Genomic DNA, 12,301 nt, shown 5'->3' with positions numbered 1-12,301 from the left:
TATAGTATTACGTTATAACGTGTAACGTTATATAGTATTACGTTATAACGTATAACGTTATATAGTATTACGTTATAAGGTGTAACGTTATATACTATTACCATACAACGTATAACGTTATTAAGTATTACGTTATAACGAATAAAGATATATAGTATTACGTTATAACGTATAGCGTTCTATACTATTACGATATAACGTATAACGTTATATAGTATTACGTTATAGCGTACAACGTTATATACTATTACAATACAACGTATAATGTTATATAGTATTACGTTATAACGTATAACAGTATATAGTATTACGTTATAACGTATAACGTTATACAGTATTACGTTATAACGTATAGCGTTCTATACTATTAAGATATAACGTATAACGTTATATACTATTACGTTATAGCGTACAGCGTTATATAGTATTACGTTATAACGTGTAACGTTATATAGTATTACGTTATAACGTATAACGTTATATAGTATTACGTTATAACGTATAACCTTATATAGTATTACGTTATAACGTATAGCGTTCTATACTATTACGATATAACGTATAACGTTAGATAGTATTACGTTATAACGTGTAACGTTATATACTAATACCATACAACGTATAACGTTATATAGTATTACGTTATAACGTATAGCGTTATATAGTATTACGATATAACGTATAGCGTTGTATACTATTACGATATAACGTATAACGTTAGATAGTATTACTATATAACCTGTCACGTTATATACTATTACGATATAAGGTATAACGTCAGATACTATAACTATACTACGTGTAACGTTATATAGTATTACGTTATAACGTATAACGTTAAACAGTATTACGTTATAGCGTACAACGTTATATACTCTTACAATACAACGTATAATGTTATATAGTATTACGTTATAACGTATAACAGTATATAGTATTACGTTATAACGTATAACGTTAAACAGTATTACGTTATAGCGTACAACGTTATATACTCTTACAATACAACGTATAATGTTATATAGTATTACGTTGTAACGTATAACAGTATATAGTATTACGTTATAACGTATAACGTTATACAGTAATACGCTATAACGTATAACGTTATATAGTATTACGTTATAACGTATAGCGTTCTATACTATTACGATATAACGTATAACGTTATATAGTATTACGTTATAACGTATAGCGTTATATAGTATAACGATATAACGTATAACGTTATATAGTATTACGATATAACGTATAACGTTATATAGTATTACGATATAACGTATAGCGTTGTATACTATTACGATATAACGTATAACGTTAGATAGTAATACGTTATAACGTGTAACGTTATATACTAGTACCATACAACGTATAACGTTATATAGTATTACGTTATAACGTATAACGTTATATAGTATTACGTTATAACGTATAGCGTTATATAGTATTACGTTATAACGTATAACGTTATATAGTACTACGTTATAACGTATAGCGTTCTATGCTATTACGATATAACGCATAACGTTATATAGTATTACGTTATAACGTATAGCGTTATATACTATTACGATATAACGTATGACGTTATATAGTATTACGTTATAACGTGTAACGTTATATACTAGTACCATACAACGTATAACGTTATATAGTATTACGTTATAACGTATAGCGTTATATAGTATTGCGATATAACGTATAACGTTATATAGTATTACGTTATAACGTACAACGTTATATAGTATTACGTTATAACGTGTAACGTTATAAAGAATTACGTTATAGCGTACAGCTATATACAGTATTACGATATAACGTGTAACGTTATACACTATTACTATACAACGTGTAACGTTATATAGTATTACGTTATAGCGTATAACGTTATATAGTATTACGTTCTAACGTGTAACGTTATATACTATTACTATATAACCTGTAACGTTATATACTATTACGATATAAGGTATGACGTCAGATACTATAACTATACTACGTGTAACGATATATAGTATTACGTTATAACGTATAACGTTAAACAGTATTACGTTATAGCGTACAACGTTATATACTATTACAATACAACGTATAATGTAATATAGTATTACGTTATAACGTATAACAGTATATAGTATTACGTTATAACGTATAAAGTTATATAGTATTACGTTATAACGTATAACGTTATATAGTATTACGTTATAACGTATAGCGTTCTATACTATTACGATATAAGGTATAACGTCAGATACTATAACTATACTACGTGTAACGTTATATAGTATTACGTTATAACGTATAACGTTAAACAGTATTACGTTATAGCGTACAACGTTATATACTATTACAATACAACGTATAATGTAATATAGTATTACGTTATAACGTATAACAGTATATAGTATTACGTTATAACGTATAAAGTTATATAGTATTACGTTATAACGTATAACGTTATATAGTATTACGTTATAACGTATAACGTTATATACTATTACGACATAACCTGTAACATTATACACTATTACTATACAACGTGTGAATATATATAGTATTACGTAATAACGTGTAACGTTATGTACTATTACTATACAACGTATAACGTTATTTAGTATTACGTTATAACGAATAAAGGCACATAGTATTACGATATAACGTGTAACGTTATGTACTATTACTATACAACGTGTAACGTTATATAGTATTACGTTATAGCTTATAACGTTATATAGTATTACGTTCTAACGTATAACGTTATATACTATTACGACATAACCTGTAACATTATACACTATTACTATACAACGTGTGAAGATATATAGTATTACGTTATAACGCATAACGTTATATAGTATTACGTTATAACGTGTAACGTTATGTACTATTACTATACAACGTATAACGTTATATAGTATTACGTTATAACGAATAAAGGTACATAGTATTACGATATAACGTGTAACGTTATGTACTATTACTATACAACGTACAACGTTATATAGTATTACGTTATAACGTGTAACGTTATATAATGTTACTATACAACGTGTAACGTTACATAGTATTACGTTATAACGTATAACGTTATATAGTATTACGTTATAACGTACAACGTTATATAGTATTATGTTATAACGTATAACAGTATATAGTATTACGTTATAACGTATAACGTTATATAGTATTACGTTATAACGTATAGCGTTCTATGCTATTACGATATAACGTATAACGTTATATAGTATTACGTTATAACGTATAGCGTTATATACTATTACGATACAACGTATAACGTTATATAGTATTACGTTATAACGAATAAAGATATATAGTATTACGATATAACGTAAAACGTTATATAGTATTACGTTATAACGTATAACGTTATATAGTATTACGTTATAACGTATAAAGTTATATAGTATTACGTTATAACGTATAACGTTATATAGTATTACGTTATAACGTACAGCGTTATATAGTATTACGTTATAACGTGTAACGTTATATAGTATTACATTATAACGTATAACGTTATATAGTATTACGTTATAACGTATAACGTTAAAGAGTATTACGTTATAGCGTACAACGTTATATACTATTACAATACAATGTATACTGTTATTATAGTATTACGTTATAACGTATAACAGTATATAGTATTACGTTATAACGTATAACGTTATATGGTATTACGTTATAACGTATAGCGTTCTATACTATTACGATATAACGTATAACGTTATATAGTATTACGTTATAACGTATAGCGTTATATACTATTACGATATAACGTATAACGTTATATAGTATTACGATATAACGTATAGCGTTGAATACTATTACGATATAACCTATAACGTTATATAGTATTACGTTATAACGTGTAACGTTATGAAGAATTACGTTATAACGTGTAACGTTATACACTATTACTATACAACGTGTAACGTTATATAGTATTACGTTATAGCGTATAACGTTATATAGTATTACGTTATAGCGTATAACGTTATATAGTATTACGTTCTAACGTATAACGTTATATACTATTGCGACATAACCTGTAACGTTATACACTATTACTATACAACGTGTGAAGATATATAGTATTACGTTATAACGTATAGCGTTATATAGTATTACGTTATAACGTGTAACGTTATGTACTATTACTATACAAAGTATAACGCTATATAGTATTACGTTATAACGAATAAAGGTATATAGTATTACGATATAACGTGTAACGTTGTATAGTATTACGCTATAACGTGTAACGTTATATAGTATTACGTTATAACGTATAGCGTTCTACACTATTACGATATAACGTATAACGTTATATAGTATTACGTTATAACGTATAACGTTATATACTATTACTATACAACGTGTAACGTTGTATAGTATTACGCTATAACGTGTAACGTTATATAGTATTACGTTATAACGTATAGCGTTCTACACTATTACGATATAACGTATAACGTTATATAGTATTACGTTATAACGTATAGCGTTATATAGTATTGCGATATAACGTATAACGTTATATAGTATTACGTTATAACGTACAACGTTATATAGTATTACGTTATAACGTGTAACGTTATAAAGAATTACGTTATAACGTGTAACGTTATATACTATTACGATATAAGCTATATCGTTATATACTATAACTATACAATGTGTAACGTTATGTACTATTACGTTATAACGTATAACGTTATATAGTATTACGTTGTAACGTGTAACGTTATATAGTATTGCAATACAACGTGTAATGTTATATAGTAATACGCTATAACGTATAACGTTATATAGTATTACGCTATAACGTATAGCGTTCTACACTATTACGATATAACGTATAACGTTATATAGTATTACGTTATAACGTATAGCGTTATATAGTATTGCGATATAACGTATAACGTTATATAGTATTACGTTATAACGTACAACGTTATATAGTATTACGTTATAACGTGTAACGTTATAAAGAATTACGTTATAACGTGTAACGTTATATACTATTACGATATAAGCTATATCGTTATATACTATAACTATACAACGTGTAACGTTATCTACTATTACGTTATAACGTATAACGTTATATAGTATTACGTTGTAACGTGTAACGTTATATAGTATTGCAATACAACGTGTAACGTTATATAGTATTACGTTATAACGTATAACGTTAAACAGTATTACGTTATAGCGTACAACGTTATATACTATTACAATACAACGTATAATGTAATATAGTATTACGTTATAACGTATAACAGTATATAGTATTACGTTATAACGTATAAAGTTATATAGTATTACGTTATAACGTATAACGTTATATAGTATTACGTTATAACGTATAACGTTATATAGTATTACGTTATAGCGTACAGCTATATACAGTATTACGATATAACGTGTAACGTTATACACTATTACTATACAACTTGTAACGTTATATAGTATTACGTTATAGCGTATAACGTTATATAGTATTACGTTCTAACGTATAACGTTATATACTATTACGACATAACCTGTAACATTATACACTATTACTATACAACGTGTGAATATATATAGTATTACGTAATAACGTGTAACGTTATGTACTATTACTATACAACGTATAACGTTATATAGTATTACCTTATAACGAATAAAGGCACATAGTATTACGATATAACGTGTAACGTTATGTACTATTACTATACAACGTGTAACGTTATATAGTATTACGTTATAGCGTATAACGTTATATAGTATTACGTTCTAACGTATAACGTTATATACTATTACGACATAACCTGTAACATTATACACTATTACTATACAACGTGTGAAGATATATAGTATTACGTTATAACGCATAACGTTATATAGTATTACGTTATAACGTGTAACGTTATGTACTATTACTATACAACGTATAACGTTATATAGTATTACGTTATAACGAATAAAGGTACATAGTATTACGATATAACGTGTAACGTTATGTACTATTACTATACAACGTACAACGTTATATAGTATTACGTTATAACGTGTAACGTTATATAATGTTACTATACAACGTGTAACGTTACATAGTATTACGTTATAACGTATAACGTTATATAGTATTACGTTATAACGTACAACGTTATATAGTATTATGTTATAACGTATAACAGTATATAGTATTACGTTATTACGTATAACGTTATATAGTATTACGTTATAACGTATAGCGTTCTATGCTATTACGATATAAGGTATAACGTTATATAGTATTGCGTTATAACGTGTAAAGTTATATACTATTACCACACAACGTATAACGTTATATAGTATTACGTTATAACGTATAACGTTATATAGTATTACGTTATAACGTATAACGTTATATAGTATTACGTTATAACGTATAGCGTTCTACACTATTACGATATAACGTATAACGTTATATAGTATTACGTTATAACGTATAGCGTTATATAGTATTGCGATATAACGTATAACGTTATATAGTATTACGTTATAACGTACAACGTTATATAGTATTACGTTATAACGTGTAACGTTATAAAGAATTACGTTATAGCGTACAGCTATATACAGTATTACGATATAACGTGTAACGTTATACACTATTACTATACAACGTGTAACGTTATATAGTATTACGTTATAGCGTATAACGTTATATAGTATTACGTTCTAACGTGTAACGTTATATACTATTACTATATAACCTGTAACGTTATATACTATTACGATATAAGGTATGACGTCAGATACTATAACTATACTACGTGTAACGATATATAGTATTACGTTATAACGTATAACGTTAAACAGTATTACGTTATAGCGTACAACGTTATATACTATTACAATACAACGTATAATGTAATATAGTATTACGTTATAACGTATAACAGTATATAGTATTACGTTATAACGTATAAAGTTATATAGTATTACGTTATAACGTATAACGTTATATAGTATTACGTTATAACGTATAGCGTTCTATACTATTACGATATAAGGTATAACGTCAGATACTATAACTATACTACGTGTAACGTTATATAGTATTACGTTATAACGTATAACGTTAAACAGTATTACGTTATAGCGTACAACGTTATATACTATTACAATACAACGTATAATGTAATATAGTATTACGTTATAACGTATAACAGTATATAGTATTACGTTATAACTTATAAAGTTATATAGTATTACGTTATAACGTATAACGTTATATAGTATTACGTTATAGCGTACAGCTATATACAGTATTACGTTATAACGTGTAACGTTATACACTATTACTATACAACGTGTAACGTTATATAGTATTACGTTATAGCGTATAACGTTATATAGTATTACGTTCTAACGTATAACGTTATATACTATTACGACATAACCTGTAACATTATACACTATTACTATACAACGTGTGAATATATATAGTATTACGTAATAACGTGTAACGTTATGTACTATTACTATACAACGTATAACGTTATTTAGTATTACGTTATAACGAATAAAGGCACATAGTATTACGATATAACGTGTAACGTTATGTACTATTACTATACAACGTGTAACGTTATATAGTATTACGTTATAGCGTATAACGTTATATAGTATTACGTTCTAACGTATAACGTTATATACTATTACGACATAACCTGTAACATTATACACTATTACTATACAACGTGTGAAGATATATAGTATTACGTTATAACGCATAACGTTATATAGTATTACGTTATAACGTGTAACGTTATGTACTATTACTATACAACGTATAACGTTATATAGTATTACGTTATAACGAATAAAGGTACATAGTATTACGATATAACGTGTAACGTTATGTACTATTACTATACAACGTACAACGTTATATAGTATTACGTTATAACGTGTAACGTTATATAATGTTACTATACAACGTGTAACGTTACATAGTATTACGTTATAACGTATAACGTTATATAGTATTACGTTATAACGTACAACGTTATATAGTATTATGTTATAACGTATAACAGTATATAGTATTACGTTATAACGTATAACGTTATATAGTATTACGTTATAACGTATAGCGTTCTATGCTATTACGATATAACGTATAACGTTATATAGTATTACGTTATAACGTATAGCGTTATATACTATTACGATACAACGTATAACGTTATATAGTATTACGTTATAACGAATAAAGATATATAGTATTACGATATAACGTAAAACGTTATATAGTATTACATTATAACGTATAACGTTATATAGTATTACGTTATAACGTATAACGTTAAAGAGTATTACGTTATAGCGTACAACGTTATATACTATTACAATACAATGTATACTGTTATTATAGTATTACGTTATAACGTATAACAGTATATAGTATTACGTTATAACGTATAACGTTATATGGTATTACGTTATAACGTATAGCGTTCTATACTATTACGATATAACGTATAACGTTATATAGTATTACGTTATAACGTATAGCGTTATATACTATTACGATATAACGTATAACGTTATATAGTATTACGATATAACGTATAGCGTTGAATACTATTACGATATAACCTATAACGTTATATAGTATTACGTTATAACGTGTAACGTTATAAAGAATTACGTTATAACGTGTAACGTTATACACTATTACTATACAACGTGTAACGTTATATAGTATTACGTTATAGCGTATAACGTTATATAGTATTACGTTATAGCGTATAACGTTATATAGTATTACGTTCTAACGTATAACGTTATATACTATTGCGACATAACCTGTAACGTTATACACTATTACTATACAACGTGTGAAGATATATAGTATTACGTTATAACGTATAGCGTTATATAGTATTACGTTATAACGTGTAACGTTATGTACTATTACTATACAACGTATAACGCTATATAGTATTACGTTATAACGAATAAAGGTATATAGTATTACGATATAACGTGTAACGTTATGTACTATTACTATACAACGTACAACGTTATATAGTATTACGTTATAGCGTATAACGTTATATAGTATTACGTTAAAACGTATAGCGTTCTATACTATTACGATATAACGAATAAAGTTATATAGTATTACATTATAACGTATAACGTTATATACTATTACTATACAACATGTAACGTTGTATAGTATTACGCTATAACGTGTAACGTTATATACTATTACTATATAACCTGTAACGTTATATACTATTACGATATAAGGTATAGCGTTATATAGTATTACGTTATAACGTGTAACGTTATATACTATTACCACACAACGTATAACGTTATATAGTATTACGTTATAACGTATAACGTTATATAGTATTACGTTATAACGTATAGCGTTCTACACTATTACGATATAACGTATAACGTTATATAGTATTACGTTATAACGTATAGCGTTATATAGTATTGCGATATAACGTATAACGTTATATAGTATTACGTTATAACGTACAACGTTATATAGTATTACGTTATAACGTGTAACGTTATAAAGAATTACGTTATAACGTGTAACGTTATATACTATTACGATATAAGCTATATCGTTATATACTATAACTATACAACGTGTAACGTTATGTACTATTACGTTATAACGTATAACGTTATATAGTATTACGTTGTAACGTGTAACGTTATATAGTATTGCAATACAACGTGTAATGTTATATAGTAATACGCTATAACGTATAACGTTATATAGTATTACGTTATAACGTATAGCGTTCTACACTATTACGATATAACGTATAACGTTATATAGTATTACGTTATAACGTATAGCGTTATATAGTATTGCGATATAACGTATAACGTTATATAGTATTACGTTATAACGTACAACGTTATATAGTATTACGTTATAACGTGTAACGTTATAAAGAATTACGTTATAACGTGTAACGTTATATACTATTACGATATAAGCTATATCGTTATATACTATAACTATACAACGTGTAACGTTATGTACTATTACGTTATAACGTATAACGTTATATAGTATTACGTTGTAACGTGTAACGTTATATAGTATTGCAATACAACGTGTAACGTTATATAGTATTACGTTATAACGTATAACGTTAAACAGTATTACGTTATAGCGTACAACGTTATATACTATTACAATACAACGTATAATGTAATATAGTATTACGTTATAACGTATAACAGTATATAGTATTACGTTATAACGTATAAAGTTATATAGTATTACGTTATAACGTATAACGTTATATAGTATTACGTTCTAACGTATAACGTTATATACTATTACGACATAACCTGTAACATTATACACTATTACTATACAACGTGTGAATATATATAGTATTACGTAATAACGAGTAACGTTATGTACTATTACTATACAACGTATAACGTTATATAGTATTACGTTATAACGAATAAAGGCACATAGTATTACGATATAACGTGTAACGTTATGTACTATTACTATACAACGTGTAACGTTATATAGTATTACGTTATAGCGTATAACGTTATATAGTATTACGTTCTAACGTATAACGTTATATACTATTACGACATAACCTGTAACATTATACACTATTACTATACAGCGTGTGAAGATATATAGTATTACGTTATAACGCATAACGTTATATAGTATTACGTTATAACGTGTAACGTTATGTACTATTACTATACAACGTATAACGTTATATAGTATTACGTTATAACGAATAAAGGTACATAGTATTACGATATAACGTGTAACGTTATGTACTATTACTATACAACGTACAACGTTATATAGTATTACGTTATAACGTGTAACGTTATATAATGTTACTATACAACGTGTAACGTTACATAGTATTACGTTATAACGTATAACGTTATATAGTATTACGTTATAACGTACAACGTTATATAGTATTATGTTATAACGTATAACAGTATATAGTATTACGTTATAACGTATAACGTTATATAGTATTGCGTTATAACGTATAGCGTTCTATGCTATTACGATATAACGTATAACGTTATATAGTATTACGTTATAACGTATAGCGTTATATACTATTACGATACAACGTATAACGTTATATAGTATTACGTTATAACGAATAAAGATATATAGTATTACGATATAACGTAAAACGTTATATAGTATTACGTTATAACGTAAAACGTTATATAGTATTACGTTATAACGTATAAAGTTGTATAGTACTACGTTATAACGTATAACGTTATATAGTATTACGTTATAATGTACAGCGTTATATAGTATTACGTTATAACGTGTAACGTTATATAGTATTACATTATAACGTATAACGTTATATAGTATTACGTTATAACGTATAACGTTAAACAGTATTACGTTATAGCGTACAACGTTATATACTATTACAATACAATGTATACTGTTATATAGTATTACGTTATAACGTATAACAGTATATAGTATTACGTTATAACGTATAACGTTATATGGTATTACGTTATAACGTATAGCATTCTATACTATTACGATATAACGTATAACGTTATATAGTATTACGTTATAACGTATAGCGTTATATACTATTACGATATAACGTATAACGTTATATAGTATTACGATATAACGTATAGCGTTGAATACTATTACGATATAACCTATAACGTTATATAGTATTACGTTATAACGTGTAACGTTATAAAGAATTACGTTATAACGTGTAACGTTATACACTATTACTATACAACGTGTAACGTTATATAGTATTACGTTATAGCGTATAACGTTATATAGTATTACGTTCTAACGTATAACGTTATATACTATTACGATATAAGCTATATCGTTATATACTATAACTATACAACGTGTAACGTTATGTACTATTACGTTATAACGTATAACGTTATATAGTATTACGTTATAACGTACAACGTTATATAGTATTACGTTATAACGTGTAACGTTATAAAGAATTACGTTATAACGTGTAACGTTATATACTATTACGATATAAGCTATATCGTTATATACTATAACTATACAACGTGTAACGTTATGTACTATTACGTTATAACGTATAACGTTATATAGTATTACGTTGTAACGTGTAACGTTATATAGTATTGCAATACAACGTGTAATGTTATATAGTAATACGCTATAACGTATAACGTTATATAGTATTACGTTATAACGTATAGCGTT

General features: G+C 26.5%; 1 long non-coding RNA gene across 4 annotated transcripts in view; it reads right to left on the bottom strand.

Moving 5' to 3' along the window:
* Window positions 1-594: 594 nt before the first annotated feature.
* Window positions 595-12,301, bottom strand: part of LOC126920561 (uncharacterized) — a 70,090-nt gene continuing 58,383 nt past the window's right edge. For all 4 annotated transcript variants that reach the window (XR_007711999.1, XR_007712000.1, XR_007712001.1 and 1 more), the window contains exon 3: window positions 595-739. This is a non-coding gene — a long non-coding RNA (uncharacterized LOC126920561). The remainder of the gene's footprint in view (window positions 740-12,301) is intronic.

The sequence above is a fragment of the Bombus affinis genome, chromosome 9, assembly GCF_024516045.1.
Source record: "Bombus affinis isolate iyBomAffi1 chromosome 9, iyBomAffi1.2, whole genome shotgun sequence".
Taxonomy (NCBI): domain Eukaryota; kingdom Metazoa; phylum Arthropoda; class Insecta; order Hymenoptera; family Apidae; genus Bombus; species Bombus affinis.
The sequence above is the reverse complement of the archived record's forward strand: the minus strand, read 5'-3'. Positions and strand labels throughout refer to the sequence as shown.